At 38.2% G+C, this 15,708-nt stretch overlaps 1 protein-coding gene across 4 annotated transcripts in view; it reads right to left on the bottom strand.

Annotated features, from left to right (window-relative positions):
• otud7a (OTU deubiquitinase 7A) overlaps positions 1-15,297 on the bottom strand; it is a 35,228-nt gene extending 19,931 nt beyond the window's left edge. For 2 of the 4 annotated variants that reach the window (XM_063907927.1, XM_063907900.1), the window contains exons 1-2: positions 15,165-15,297; positions 1,193-1,322 (exon numbers count right to left, since the gene is read on the bottom strand). The gene's annotated coding sequence lies outside the window, so the exon portion shown is untranslated. Of the gene's footprint in view, positions 1-1,192; positions 1,323-2,100; positions 2,190-4,208; positions 4,333-15,164 lie in introns of those variants that run through there. The other 2 variants (XM_063907909.1, XM_063907918.1) reach the window with 2 other exon arrangements.
• Between the last annotated feature and the right edge of the window lie 411 nt (positions 15,298-15,708).

Below are 15,708 nucleotides of genomic sequence, written 5' to 3' on the forward strand. Positions count from 1 at the left end.
TGTCAGATGCATATTTGTCAGATTTCAAAAATAAATATATAAGTAAAGTAGTACAGTGAACTACAAAAACATCCCCTTTAAAGGCCATGGTTTGTCTATTTTTTCCCCTCACAAATCCCACAAAACAACCACAATGAGTTATGCGATTTATTTAAACCTTCCAAATCCCCTGTGATGTCAGCTGATCTTGCTACACTTAATGTAAATATTTGAAAAACTGTTCAATAATATAGTTTTGTTTTCCTACCCTAAAAATACTGGCCAATAAAGTTTCCATAAATGTTACTCAAATAAGATTAAATAGGGATCTAAATTAAAACTAATTTGGTAAAGTAGAATATATTTATGTTACTAGGAGCATTGTAGAATCTATGAGTATATGAAATGTACTTTCATATATATATTTTCATATATACTTTCATATATTTCACTGTCATTTCATATTATTTTTTCATTTGCCTACTCTTAATTTTAAAGGGAAGTCTTGTTCTAAAAATGTACTACATTTATTTTGACAGCTTTAATTACGAGTTAATTTGCTGATAAAGATTTCATATGCAAAACATGCCATCCGCTTATTAAATATGACACATTGTGACAATTTAATGAACCTTACAGTATGTAATATAATTCAAATTATCTCCAGCTTGACAAAACACACCGTGGTAGTAAAATGCTATTACCATATTAATCAGTAACAATAATGCAATAAAATAATACTGTATAGCAGAATAATTCAAGCCATTCCAGCCAAATTGCTAACATTTTGAATTCAAGGCTGTAACGGAATATTTTGATAGATTTGTTTTGCTTTGTTTACATCATTGAAAAAACATGAATAATGACTAGGACAGGATGTATGTGGGATTGACTCAGAATAGACCACAGTGCATGTTCCATCCTAATGGAAGAATATGTTACCTAATGCAGAAGCATTTGGGTCTCTTTAATAGTTTTTGTACAACAATCGAGGTCTATGACACACAGTTATATGTCCTAATGCCTACACAAGTTATACTTCAATAAATAGCTCAATTCATTGTTGGTTTTGGTCTATTCATGTGATTTGTTGTTAATAGAAGGAAAAATACAGAGAATAGTTCCAGCCTCATTCCTTTCAATGTTATCGAACAGCTTTCAGTGACATGTGTATGTGTATGACTCAGTATGCGTTATTAGTTATCAAACGTACTTTCTGTATTTTTGCTGAGGGTGGTTGAGAAGCCATCTGAGAACCACGGGACTGTCCGGACCAGACGCAGCTCTAGTCCATGGCTTCAGAGGCAGCAGAGGAGAGAAGGACAGCGGGGATCCAGAGAACCCTGAAACACACACACAAACACACATATACTGAAAGTTATAACCGTGAAACAGAAAGTTATGGCCCTTCGTTCTGATAGACTGAGTTCAATTTGAAGCTGCTGTAAAAACACCCAACCAACACACACCTGTGACTGAATCATTGTTAATATGCTAATCCAAAATTACCCCTCAAGCCATAACTCATATCATGTGTAATTTAGAAACCCCCTGGTCTACTGACTTTTCATCAGACTGACAGAGTATCGCTCTTAAACAGCCAATTTGACATTATTGATTATAAATTAAAAAGAGTAACTTCTTAATTCATTTTTACTTAAATGTGAAATTACATCAATTGAAGTCATGCTTGAATACTTTGAGAACAGGATTTTGGGCAGCCTTGTGATGTGTGCAACTACACCTGGCAGCTGTTGTAAGATCTTAAAGCTGATTCATGTCTTCTTCATAAACATTGCCTTAAACAGCTCAAACAGTCTACATTTTAGGTAGGAGCAGCACTTAAAAGCAGCACCACTTCTTCTAGGCCCCCGACTTCTCATGGCGTAATCACATTTTTTAGCTTCCCACACTAAGATGCAGGTGTTTATGTGACACTGACGTGGTAAAGAAATTGCAACGCCTCACAATCTTTGCTTTTACGTCACAAAACACAATTTTGCTGAAGCTGGTAAACAGGGGAGAAGGTCAGTGTTGTTGTATTTGTTGTGTTACAGGATGATCCTGCATGATAAAGCAGGCAGAGAAGTAGGGAATATTAGTGTGTGTTTACAAACTCACATGGAGACAGTGAGAGAAGAGTGTGAGAGCAACAATGGATATTAGAGGATACTCTGCCAGAGTCCCGGCGGATCACACCGGCCGACGCCTCTCTCCACCCTTTCAGCAGAACACTGGCAAGTGCTGAAGGGTTAGCGTCAAAGCCCTCCTAAGTGGGACTGAAATATCCTTCAGTGTCATGCATAATTCACACAAACATTAAAAATGTTCATATACTGTATGTGTCCTCTGTTTATTGGTGCAATCGATCAAAGCAAAGTTAGACACAGCACTACTAGTTACTTTGAGATCAGAACAGGTACTCACCTAAAATGACAGCAAGTCTTTCAAACTGTAGTGTAAATGTATGACAGCTAACCCTGACTCTGAACAATGATCATTATTCGTCCTGAACCCTCACGAACAACAGTGAAACAACGATGCCAACGTGTTAGAAATGGCTATAACATCAACACTCAAGCTGAATTTACTCAACCAATAATGTCCTCAAGTAAAAGTAAAATTAAATCTTTTAGAAAATTATAAAATGTAACTTTAAAAAATAAGCTTGTCTTGGTAACAGGTAAAATAAAAAGGTCCATGCTGAAGTTCAAAAGTTACATTTACACTACATTTTGCATTTGACTTTCCAAAAGGGACTTGTCAGTGTACTGCTCAACAACACACGGCCATGAGGAGCTTGATGGGATCAGACCGCCAACCATACAATACATTTTTAAATCTGCCAACTGAGGTACAGCCGCCCCTGAACTCTCTTCTCATTGTGTCATAATGACTTTACTGTCGACTTGTCTGTAGCAAAAGAAAAAACGCACTAAATACATTTACCCAATACTGTAAAGTACAATCCTCAAGTACCTACGTGCTTTACATGAGTATTTCCATTTATTCCATTCGACTTTAGCATCGTTACATTTACCTTCACAGCTGGAGTGTGCTAGTTACTTTTTAGATTAAGATTTTTCATAAAATATATGTGATCTGCTTTCAAAAAACTGTAAGTAGCCCTGTTATAGATTAAACATATAATCATTCAGAAAATGTCATGAATTACTGGGAAAACAAAAACAGTTTTCAAAAATAAAATTGATCTGGTCCACCAAAAGCCTGCATTTTAAAAACACTTGCAATATATTTTCTTTGCTACTTTTGGCATATATTAATGCCAATACCTCTCAAATAATATTGTTAATGCAACATTTTTACAATGAAGTATTTTCATGATGTGTTCTAGATAGTTCTTCATTCCCAGTTAATGGAGAGCAAATACTTTACAGAATGACAAACATCTTTGAGTTAAAGGAGAATAACAGCTTTTAAAGTTAATGAAAAGACCTTTACAATTGCTGCTCAGTTACATTAAATGTTGTCACACTTATGAGTCAGAGTGTGTGTGAAGATATTGGGTCGATGAGATAAACACACATTGTTTACTTTAGGCTGCATGTTTGATCTTGTGGTCGAAATTACAAACACTTTTTTTGGTACCACAGGGGAAACGCGTCGCTGTGCACATTTCCACAGTCTTACAATCTTTAATTCGCTCGTGAGCATCAGACGTATGAGTAACTAAGCAAAGTTGTGTATTCTCCTTAGTATATTCACAACTGCGCTCACACACCCTTCCTTTCTATGGTCCGCTGACCCAAGAACATTCTGCCTTCGTCCCCTAATATTTACACGGCCCGTTTGTAGGCAGTGAAAGAACCAACACAAAGGAATAGTTTCTTAATTATCTGATCACTCAGCTCTGCTCAACACACTGCAGTGATACAGTATTACATTCACATTATTTAGCTTTAGGCATTGACATGACATAAATAAAACTCCTACTCTAAACATGCAAGCTCAAATATTTTCTCTTTATAAATAACAGCCATAATTTAGATGTAAGCACAAAAGCATAACGGACTATTATAAATGAGTCTCCCGGGGAGCTGTCAGAGTTACCCCGCGGAGGACATTACGTTGCTGAATTTTTAAGTATGAAAAAACACAACTTGCTCTTTATTAAGTGACATTTAAAATGCCGTACCTAAGTCTTGTTTTTCTTTAACAAAGTATAACCATCAATCATAAGCAACTGTCAGTCAAGACAATAAACCTACCTGTGTGAACTCTTCAACTGCAGGGTGATTAAAAACAATTCACCTATTTTCAGAGACCTATTATCAACTAGTGAAACAATAAATACATGAAAAGCTCATCACCACAGCTGGTTTTGACCCTGCCTCAAGCAGAATTGAATTTAAACCCCCTTTACTCAATGCTTATACTGTACGACAGATCACCGCCCACTACTTCCTCCTTTAGGTTTATTATGAAACTTGGCTGATCAGAAAGTGTGAAAAGACTGAATACTCTACAGGAAAATTGATATACACTTAGTTTCCACTGTCACCGGTAATTTGTAAAAACAGAATGTATTTTCCTTAACCATCATTAGATTTGCCTATTTTTACGTGTACGTACATCGTCATTGACAGTAAAAGAATGAGTTATAGCTGAGATAATTGTCTCCATAGTGAGGCATGATCACCCACATGCAAGGCAAATACACAGCAGGTGGGAGGTGAACATACTGTACACACTCTTTACAATGCGTCTCCTCTGTACCTGGAATAGAGTCCAGAAGCATTGTCCATTTAATGGTGATGTTAAGAGCAGTTTATACATATGAAACAAATCTCTTGTATACACTTTTAAAATGCACCTTCTATTTTGCAAATGTGAGTATTTTTTATTTCAAAGTACACCTGAGTGCTCCAAGTGGACTTTATTCTGTAGCAGGAATCATTTACGTATTGTAAGGTATCATATATTTATGTTCAATGTATTCCAGGAGTCTTATAATTGTTTTGTTTCCATGAACCAGCCTTATCTGCTTATAAAGAGACTTCTGATTTCCTCTATTTCACTGAAAGCTTTCCAAATAAAACCCATATGCTGTGCAGAAACACCTCACAATATGATGCTATTTAATACACTGTTCTTGTTGATAGAGGCTACTGTCAAACACTGGTGTCTTTCTTTTAAGATGATTCCGGTATGATTGTTGAAATTACAAAAGCGGTTTAGAAACAGGCACTTCTAAGAACCCCTTACCACAAGACAAAGCAGACAAGTTGCTGAAGTATATAACTTACACCCCTTATTGTCAAAGATAAAAGGCAATCAATAAACTATCAAATGTAATGAGGGTTCTTAACCTACAAAACTCAAATCCATAGTGTAGCGTTAGCTGAAGATAGCTGGGGGGAAACATTGTTTTGTACATAATCACAAACTTCTGTGATTACTGTTTTGACTCAATCAGCAGGAGAAAAAACTAAATGGACTGAACACCAATTAAATCCTATTGCTGTACCTTCCACTTCTGTAAGAACAGCTTGATCAGACTTGTTTAGTGCATTCATTTTTAAAAAGCTGGCTTTTTACACACTGATGTATTGTGGCTGAACCTGCCAGTGGAACAACATCTGGTATCAGCTTCTGACCCTCCTCTATCCATCAGGGCTCTCCAGATTGTATCAATCTAAAATATACTGTGTAGATAAATATATAAATATTTGGAGTGAAACAAGTAGTTGATTAATGGATTACTTGATTGACACAAATGTGATGCGCAGCTAAATTGCTCTGCTTTTTTCTTTCTTTCTTTGTTATTGGATATTGTTTGGCTTTGGAGACATCCTTATTTGGGTATAATGTGCAAGTAATACGCATTTTTCACATATTTGACAATCAAATGTATTTTATCCACCGTCAAATAATAATTATATGTTTTAGATTGATAGCTCCAGGTTATCTTAATGAGGATATTTTATTATCTTGAGAAAAATAAACTTAGATTACTAGAGGTAATAATTTCTCTACTGATTGCTGATTGTATGAGTTAGGCATAATTAAAGAAAATGCACAGATGCCACATGATCTTTATTAAAGGGCTAGATACTGGAACTGCATATTTTTCAGCTTGTAGTTGTAATTAAAATAACTAAAAAATGAACAGTTTAAACAACATTATTAGATATGAGACAGTGGACTAGAATAAGTAATGCATAATTCTGCAAAGCCTTCGAGGATAGTCGACTCTGCCAGTGGTCCAAAAGAATTGACTGGACCTTTAAGATCTGAAACCTGAGTCCTATCTACAAAACAGTGTCAAGGGACCTGTCCAGTTGAGATGTGTGCTTGTTGGTTAAACACAAATGAAGTTACTCAAACCTCAAAGGAGTCAGATCCCTCCTCTGCTGGACAGAATATTTTGGATTGTTTAAAGCAGCCGGGAAATAAAATCTTCTGTTCTGGCTCGGACACACTATGTGGCTTCATCAGCAGAGTGTGTGAGCCGTGCTGCAGTTAGCAGGGCCAAGCACTTACAGACTGGAACTGCTGTGTTCAACACTAGAAGATAAACACCCCATGATCCGTCTCTGGTGTGCCCGAGTGTGCGAGAATGAAAATTTGTGCATGCGTGTGTGTGCCAAAACACTTACACATTGCATGTTCACTACTCATTGTGCCCTCGGTGTGTTTACCAATCTCAAAGCCAACAGAGCAAGTGCTTCCATAAAGGGCTGCCAAAACACGGACGACTAATAAGAGACGGCATTCAATCCTATCCAGTACTTATTCACATGCCTGTACACAGCAAAATGACAAGCCGCCCTCTCAGATATTGTCAGAAAAAGCCAGTTTTTACTGAAACAATGGCTAATTTAAATTGTATTACTAGGAAATGGAAACACTAAAACCAGAGAGGTTCGAACCAGCATTGTTGCACAATTATTACTGATGTAACAGTGTTTTAGAGCAATGTAAAACACTGTTACATCAGACTCGGTAATGTATGATAGGGAACAATTGAGCAAAATTCCATGGAAACAAATCATTTCCACCTTGCATCAGTACTGAATAATCAACACAATCCATTAGTGTGCTTCATAACACATCACACTTAAGAGGCATGGAAATTCATGTAATGGGATATTATAATGTTTCACCAAACTACGAACTAAGCACTTCCAATATTTCAAAGTCCGTGCTTGAGAGCACAAGATTCAATCAGAGAATTTCCATGCAGACTGGAAGCTCCACTTGCTATTCAGCCTTCCTATCAGTCAGTCAGCCTCACTCTCTCCTCCTCCTCCTCCACCTACTTGTCCTCCTTCTCAGCCACAATGAAAAGTTTGTACTTGTGGTGATTGTCTTTGTGCCGTAGCAGTGCTAAGGACAGCATACGTGTGCGTGTGCATATTTGCCACCATCTAGACCACATAATAGGAGGGCCTGTGGGATGTATGACGTGTTTCAATCAGTGCCCGGGACAACATATTCAAACGAGCGCTCTTCACCATGGTCCTAATCATCAAGTTAGGCCATTTTGATTTTTGAGAGCTCAATCAATGCCTGTCTTTCTCTCCTTTCATCACATGTGACAAGTCCTTCCGTATCTCTCCAATGTGCTTGATTCACTATAGGACTTCCCCTGTCTTCAGGATCCACATATCAAAAGTATTTGTGACCTCAGAGCACCCTGACACCAAGAAAAATCTACTCCTGAGCCAACCCAGCCTCCAGTCGCGGGAACCAACAGCGGGAAAGCTGAGAAGGTAGGGGGACAGGCTCGGTTACATGTCAGGAAAACACAAACCAGACATTGACACGAGACACAAAGAGAGTGAGACGCTCCAAACTCTTGTCCTCTAGACATTTCTGTAATCAAGCATGAACTAAAAATGTCTTCACATGCTGCGGGAAAGATGCTGCTGGTGGCAATAATGTCACTTTGCATCTCATTGCTGCGCTGCACACTGCCAGCACAGCATATGCATGGAGGGGAGAGCTGTTGTCAATTGGCACTGAATGCATCATCGCATTAATATTTGAGGTACATTTAAATTAATGCTGCAGTGGACACCATGAAAACTGCACCTGAGGGACATGAAAAAACCTTTCAGTTTTTGTAAGAAAGTTAAAAGCTCAGGCTGTGAATGTGCCAACTGATTTTACTGCTTCCTCAAAGTTCCTGCACATCATATTTCCTAAAAGTAAAAAGTACAAGCAATAAATCAATGAAACAAAACAACTGATAATCGTTCTGTCTGACCTTAAAGTTCAGACAAACCTGCAGTTCTCACAGAGCTGCAGCTCAGCTGTGTGTGCAGCCTGCACCCAAACAAAAGGCTGGTTGCTGAGGGGCACAGACCCAGATCGTAACCCCTTAAAATGTCAGTGTCACCAGCCCCTATACCACAGCGGCCAATATCACTTTTTCCCCGACTGGGCCCTTTTTTGACAAAATGCCACAAGCAGACTGCTGTGACTATAGACCAAAGCATTTCTGTTGATTTAAAGAGCAGCCAGTGTCAGGTGTATCAATGACATGGAGGGAAATGAGAGTTAAAAGCTTGGAAGCTATGACCTTGCATAAACATAAAACAGACATAAAGAACTGATTGCTCTCTGAATACATAACTTCTGCATCTACCTTACACACCAACTAACTGAAGCCAGATGCTGTTTCCTGTTTGAGTTTGTGCTGAGGGAGGGTCACCTCTCACACAGTTACCATCCTCTCCAGCCCAACGTCCTAAATGTAGCTCAACTATGGAAGATATTTGTGAATATAGTAGATTGATAGATCCTATCCTATCAGATTCTTGTCACCACATGCACGTAAGTGATAATTAAAGGTGAGCTGTGTTGTTTCTCTTTGACATTTAAGCCCAAAGGTATGCAGTAGATAATAACGGTGTGTCTTTTGAATCCACACACACACACAGATGAGCAAAGCAGCATAACAGGTACTTTCGTGTTCTCATGTCAACCTGATTATTTCAATTAGGTTTGTGATAAAAAAATAAATAATCTGTGAAACAGCACTTATTGCAAAGCAGAGCACAATGTCAGGTTGGCTACATCTGCTTCAGTGGAAGTTTTCTTTTAAATGAGCATCTTAGATGTAAAGAGATTCAAGGAAATAATTGAATTGAGATGAAACTCTATTTCAATCATGCTGCAGCGATGACCCCCACATACAATAATTTCATTATCTCCACAGATCCAATAAGATAGGAAACACTGGTGGAGATAGTTTGACACCTGTTATTTCTCAGGCTCTTCGTCTCGCAATACCTTTATTGTGCAGTGTTGGACTGACTGTGCGTGGATACACTCAAGTGGGTGGAAGAACAATATCAAACAACCTTGTTCTTAATATAGTATCTCGAGAAAAGGACGGGAAAACATATAAACCAGTATATTCCTAAAGGATGTTTTTGTAATACCAGATGATCTATTTCCAATTTTATCACCAATTATCTCAATTACTGAATTATTGAAGTAATTGGAGGGCAGGTGCAGTCATTTAATGCTGCAGTAGGTCACTTTTATAAAACATATATTTGATTAATTATCTGCTCAAACTCATTTAAATTTATTCTGTAAAATAAACCCTGTTTCCAGGTCTCCTCCCAGTGCTCCTTATGGCATTTCCAAATCTTGCAAATCCAATCAGAGCCAAAAGTCTCTAACAAAGTGTCAATCAGTCATGAACTGCGACCAAATTGAAAAGCTAACTTTACTGCTAAACAGTAAACTAATATATGTTTCAGGAAAAAAATGGAATTCACTAGCAGCGATTGGCACTGCTTTAGTGTCTCCTCAGACTGATTTGTTTTGCAATGGAGCGGTAGAACATGATTATTTTGTAGATTATCGAGAAAGTGCCCTACTGTCACAATATGGTGATATAGTGATAACAAGGGGCAGCTTTAAAGGTAATTAATGATAGTCTTTTAGTTTTGTTCTGTCAGAAAGGATAATTAGAGTGCTATGTGCCGTCCCCTCAGTGTTGATCATTAAGATGCCATTTAGTTTCTGAGTTCCACTGTTGAGGCAATTTAAGTTGCAATATGTGTGTTAACTGCTTTTGTTTTGGATTATTGTGTGGATCCATTTACCACACATATGTTTAAATCACTAGCAAAAGAGAAAATCTATTAGCGTTTTCTCTAAAAAGAAAAGATTAAACATTTTATTGAATTGGTTTATTCAGACTATTGGCCTTATGACACTGAGTTTCTTTTTAACATGGACAGTTGAGGATTTAGAAAAAAAAGGTTAGATACCTATCCTTATAATAATATGTATTATTACATATGCAGCTTCAGATGCACCATTTAATAGAAAAAAACAATGTCTGAATTTCAATTTAACTCTTTCCATACGATATGTAATTAAAATATTAACCCTCATATTGTATATTCTCATCAAAGTTAATAGTACAATGCTCTCAAGCTAAGAATTGTTAAGTCTCAAGCAAAGTAGCCGGTAAAATGTCTTTGGCTCAAACAGAGAGACTGAAATCAGAGTGATGATCTCAGCACTGTGCTACAACATTTACTTTTACCAAGCAGAGGAAAAGGACTAAATGCACATCAGAGCATTGTGGTCTGACAATTCAAGAAGCTAACAGCCTTGCCCAAAGTGCTTCCGGCATTTTACCGTGGTGAGTTTGGCTAAGAGAACAACAGTTAGTTTTACTGATGGAACTGATGCTAACCACAGTCAATTTTATCTGACATGCAAACTGTGCCTACTTAGGAATCTTGACCGTGGCACAAATCAAGTGTTGTACTTAATAACTTACGATATTTGTTCTCCAAGCTGGCCTCAAGTGCTCCCACAGAGAGGGCATTCAGTGGGTGTGGGTGCACTGCGGAGGATATATGTATCATACTCATAACAGTATCAGTAACTGACATTATGTTATACTGGCTCGTGATGCAAAACAAAAATCAGGTTTCTCTTTTAAACTTCAAAGGGTTTTCATACAACAAATATGGTTAGCTTAAATGATTTACTGATGTGCTACTGCCTTTTGGTCAAGTTTTTGGCTGGTTAAAAAGAAAATAGAAGTTTGTCACATTTTATGAGCTTGCCATATACACATACACAATCTTTTTTGATCATTTTATAATTTCAGAGGTGCCAGCAGCAGTTATCTGCATCAAATATTATCCATTTGTTTATTTCCTTTGATTTTTTTCAGGACTAACTAGCAAACATAGGATGAACCTGTAGAATTAAACCAAACTTCCTGCTGAACTAGGCATCACTACATGAACCATAACTAAGTTTTGCATTAAGATACCAAAATGTAAATGGCACTTATACCGTGTTCAAGCTGAGCATGGCGTACCGGTGCTATATCCAAAAGCATCAATAGATTGAATAAATAATATGAAAGATTAGGTTTAGTTTTTCAAACATATCTGAGTTCTTCCTGTATCAAATAATAAGTCACACTTAAACATTTCCATCAACCCAATCTGTATGTAAAGTGACCTCACTCAGGGTTCTGACCCCACAGTAGAGAAAGTCTGTAGGTGTGAGGTTTTGAGAGTGTGTGAGAGAGATAGAAAGTGGTGGGAGGAAACCGGTTGCTGGGTAAATAATCAGCGCAGACTTTCACTTCATATTCTTGTGAAATGAACAACTTTGAATGTGTGTGCAGTTTAGCAAAGAACATCATACTAACTTCCCTGCAAACTTTCATGAATAGTTTTTTTAAATATCGCTCTAGACGCTTTTATGTCTCTGATTTCTTTCTCTCTTCCATCACCAGAAAGTAGATGATGAAGATGGTAGGAATACAGCTGAAAAAGGGCAAATTTACTCTCCAATGCTCCATGAATGAATCTCCTTTAACGGATAAAAAAAACTGTGAAACAAAATAGAGATACACAGAATTTCTACCATATGCAGCTGGGTTTGGCAGAGAGGCCTGACCTCTTTTTCTGAATGAAAATGACCTACGCTGTAGGCCTGCAATAATCTAAATCTAGTCACCAAGGGTATCCTGTGCAACAGTGTTATGTTTGATTTAGAATCTAATCCCTTGCTGATTTGAGGCAGGACAGGGGATGGTGGTGTGCACTGGGCCTTATGGGGAGAATGTTACAATGGCAGACAGCAGCCAGCCTGCTCCCAGACTCAGCTCCAGACAAGAGAGGCAACACAAATGCAATTAGGTGCAGGAGGTGCAGACGCACGTACATGCACTCATACACAAGCTATGTCCGTCAGAGGATATCTGCTTAGGAAAAGTTATTTGTCACATATAGACACAACCTGTGGTCTCTTTGGGTTCCAGGGTGTCATTTTCTTGCACCTTCTCATGGGTCAACAATGTGTGCAACATCAATTTAAACTTTGTTTTTTTTTTCAAATATTAAAATGTTGGTTAACTTTGGGTTTAGCTGGAGTTTCAGTGGTCACCATCCCTGTGCCACCGTTATAGCCATAATCCCTCATGCTCTATGGTGCCTTCAGGGGCAATTCATTTAGATTACTGTAATAAAACTTGTCCTATCTATTGGAATAAAAGAAGTAAATTTGGTTGAGTGTAAGTTAATTTATCAAACAGCACTTATTTCACTGACCTGTGTGTTTAACCACCGGGTCAATCAAATGATTGATTCTGAAGCCAATGCACCTCAAAACAGACCTCATCTGTTGACTTTTAGATGCTATCTTAAGGGAAACTAATGATCAGGTTAATGGGAAAGCCTAGACAATTCTACCTTGGAATACATGTGTTCAAACAAAAAGTGTGCCTTAATCGTTGATGGCACTTTGTTTATAAAAAGAAGAAAGTGTTCATAAATAAAACATTAAGGGTAAAATAGTACTATGCTCTATCTAGATTATCTCATTGTTGCTCAAATTAGTTTTTTTGGCTCCATAAATGTACAAAGACGAAAACAGGCTGAAATCCATGCATCCAAACTTCCTTACAGAAACATATGTCCCTTAAGACTGTGCTTACGAGCCATGTAATATAAGAACTGTACTTCTTCAGCGATTCAAACATCAAAAACATACAAATAAAAAACCCAAGATTGTCAAATTGTCAAATTTAGATGAACTATTTAAAAAAAAAAAGGTTATAAATCATGGTTTAATGGTTCCCGCAGTAAACTTATTACAACACTTCTGGGGCTGAAGTCTTTCCCAAAGCGTAGAAGGAATACTGGTGGATTTATTACAGCTTTATGGCACGAGGCTCACAACTTAATTTGTCTGTAATTTGTAAGGTATATTTCATGTAGCCACATATTCACAAACATATTTTAGAATGGGTCGGAGACAATGTTTCTCTTAAAGTATCTGTCCATCATCAAGGCCAGTGCGCTATACAGACTCACGTATGAGCACAGAGCAGTGGCTATGGAAAGGTTGACCCTCCTCTATTTTGATGTGAGAGTGTAGCCTCTGTGCTTGCCTCAATGGCCTCCGGCTGACCTCTCTCTGCCTGCAGACAGAACTCTTTACATAGCTACCCCACCTGTAGAGATGTCTGAAGAACAAGGCCCACTTCAAAGCCGTGCAGTGATTGGGCCATGATTACCATGGGCACTTGACTCATTTCATGTCCTTGGGAGGACTAAACTTTAAGAGAATCGGACATGGAAACATGGAATTCTTTCAAAGGAGATTTAAGCCCATTTGGAAGCCATTTTTAGGGCCCACAAGATGATTATTTGATCTTTTGTTTAGATTCCTTCTTAATGATAACCAGTGGAAAAACACAACATTTCTGATTGGTCCTCAAAAGTGCAAAATACAAATACACGTCAACCTGAAGTGTTCTAATATTGCTGACAGTGTCTTCTAACATGATAATTTACGAAGGTAACATTTCTCTTTTAGGTTTTTTAATATGTAGCAGTTGGTAGTTTGTTGAGGGCAACTTGCACAGATGTTTGCAAAGGAATGTCATTTTGTATCTGTCCAGCAGCACTTTGATAATGCGGTACTGCCACAGTGACATGAAAGCCCAAATGGGTTCAACAACAACCGTCATCTCGGCTCTGCTTTTCTGTTGCTAAATGCCACTGACAGGAACAGAATTCACTGTGGTAACTGATCAGGTGCCAAGCGCCCTCTCCCCAGTGCCCTGCTGCACTGAAGCCCTCTGTGGAGCTGGCATGGCATGGCACGGCCTGGCTTGGCCTGGGAGCTACGGGCCCTGCTTTATATCTCTGCTCCGACTATTCAGACTGTCTCTAAATCAGACTCGAGTGCTGACGGCTGCCCGTCTTGCAGGCCCAAATGAAGCATTCAGACAGGTTTAATCGGTGCCAAAATAAGTTGTAATGTGAGGGCAGCAAACAAGTTGATTTGATGTAAATCGTCATCTTCCAAATGACCAGGTGGCACAGTTCATTTCACGAGTGTTGTACCCAGCTCAAATATAATCTGATATTAATGATAGATTACAGGTTTTATTATCCAGGTCTTTGAAAGGGGGGGCATGAATATGGTTTTATACCATAGCAATGACTGAGTGGCCTCACCATCTTTACAGGCAGGCGTAGTAGATATTGTAAACCAGGCCAACAATAAAAATAACGTATATGGGCTAAAAAAATAGACCAGGCAGTGTGTTTGCAGTTATTGTATGGTTTTCCATTTTTTAAGATAAACAGACAGCTTAGAGTAGCACAGCTGTGATTTACTTTGTGAAACATAAAGCTGTTATGTATTCAATCACCATCTACATGTTAAGCCATCTGGCCCAAAAGACATGTGATGATTAATATTCCATGTCTGTAAAAAAAAAAAAAAAAAAAAAGGAACAATAGCCTTCAAGGCTTTATAGCCTCAATAAGCTAATGTTTGTTTTAGGATCCATCCCAATATACACATGCTCAGATTTATACTACATTGCCACTGTATGTTCCCACATCACAAAGGTCTGTGACTAAGCACACAGACTGAAGAACATCCATGTTTACAGCATTGAACTCCGGCTTACGTCTCATCCCAAATCGTCGATGAGATGTGTAGTCTGGATGCATATTTCTTCGTCCTAAAATAAGAAGCTATTCAAACGGAAACTGAAGTTGAATGCATCGAAGCACGTACTCGCATAAAGGCAGGTGCACCTGTCTGCAGTGGTAGCCTATTGTGTTCACTATGGAATGAACCATGAATCGGCCTGTAGCTGTGAATGTGGAAAAACATCAAATGAAAGCAGGTCTGTTTCTTACCGTTGTGTTTTCAGTCATTACTCCCCATCCTAAGGTTTTCAGTCCAGACCTCTGACGAAACGTTAATTCCTAGCAGGCTGTCTCACTCTCTCCCTCTCTCGCTCATCCCCATGTCATATTTCTCCGCTGCAGCAGAACAAAGACACGCCTCCTCCGACAGCCGCGGCCGCGTGACGTCGGCCGGCGGAGACGTCCGGCTCACGCCCTCAGACACACTGTCGGGAATGAGCCGCGAGAGGCCGCTGTGCCTTCACAAAAAAAACAAATCACTTCATTTGGATTTTTTTTTTCTTTTCCAAAGACTGAGGTTTATATGGCATCCAGGGACAAGACTTTAAAAGTAATACATAATAAAACGTCTTTGTTGAATGTAACAGTAGATATTAATCTAGAATGAACTTTAAGATTGTTGAAACTGTAACATTTTAAGACAAAAGCATTTATGTATTTTTGTAATTTGCATTTTAAGAAATGATTTGATGACAAGCCATACATAACAAAATAAACACCTAGAAACATAAAATAACTCTATAACAATCAACAA

The sequence above is a fragment of the Eleginops maclovinus genome, chromosome 2 (assembly GCF_036324505.1).
Source record: "Eleginops maclovinus isolate JMC-PN-2008 ecotype Puerto Natales chromosome 2, JC_Emac_rtc_rv5, whole genome shotgun sequence".
NCBI classification, from domain to species: Eukaryota; Metazoa; Chordata; class Actinopteri; order Perciformes; family Eleginopidae; genus Eleginops; species Eleginops maclovinus.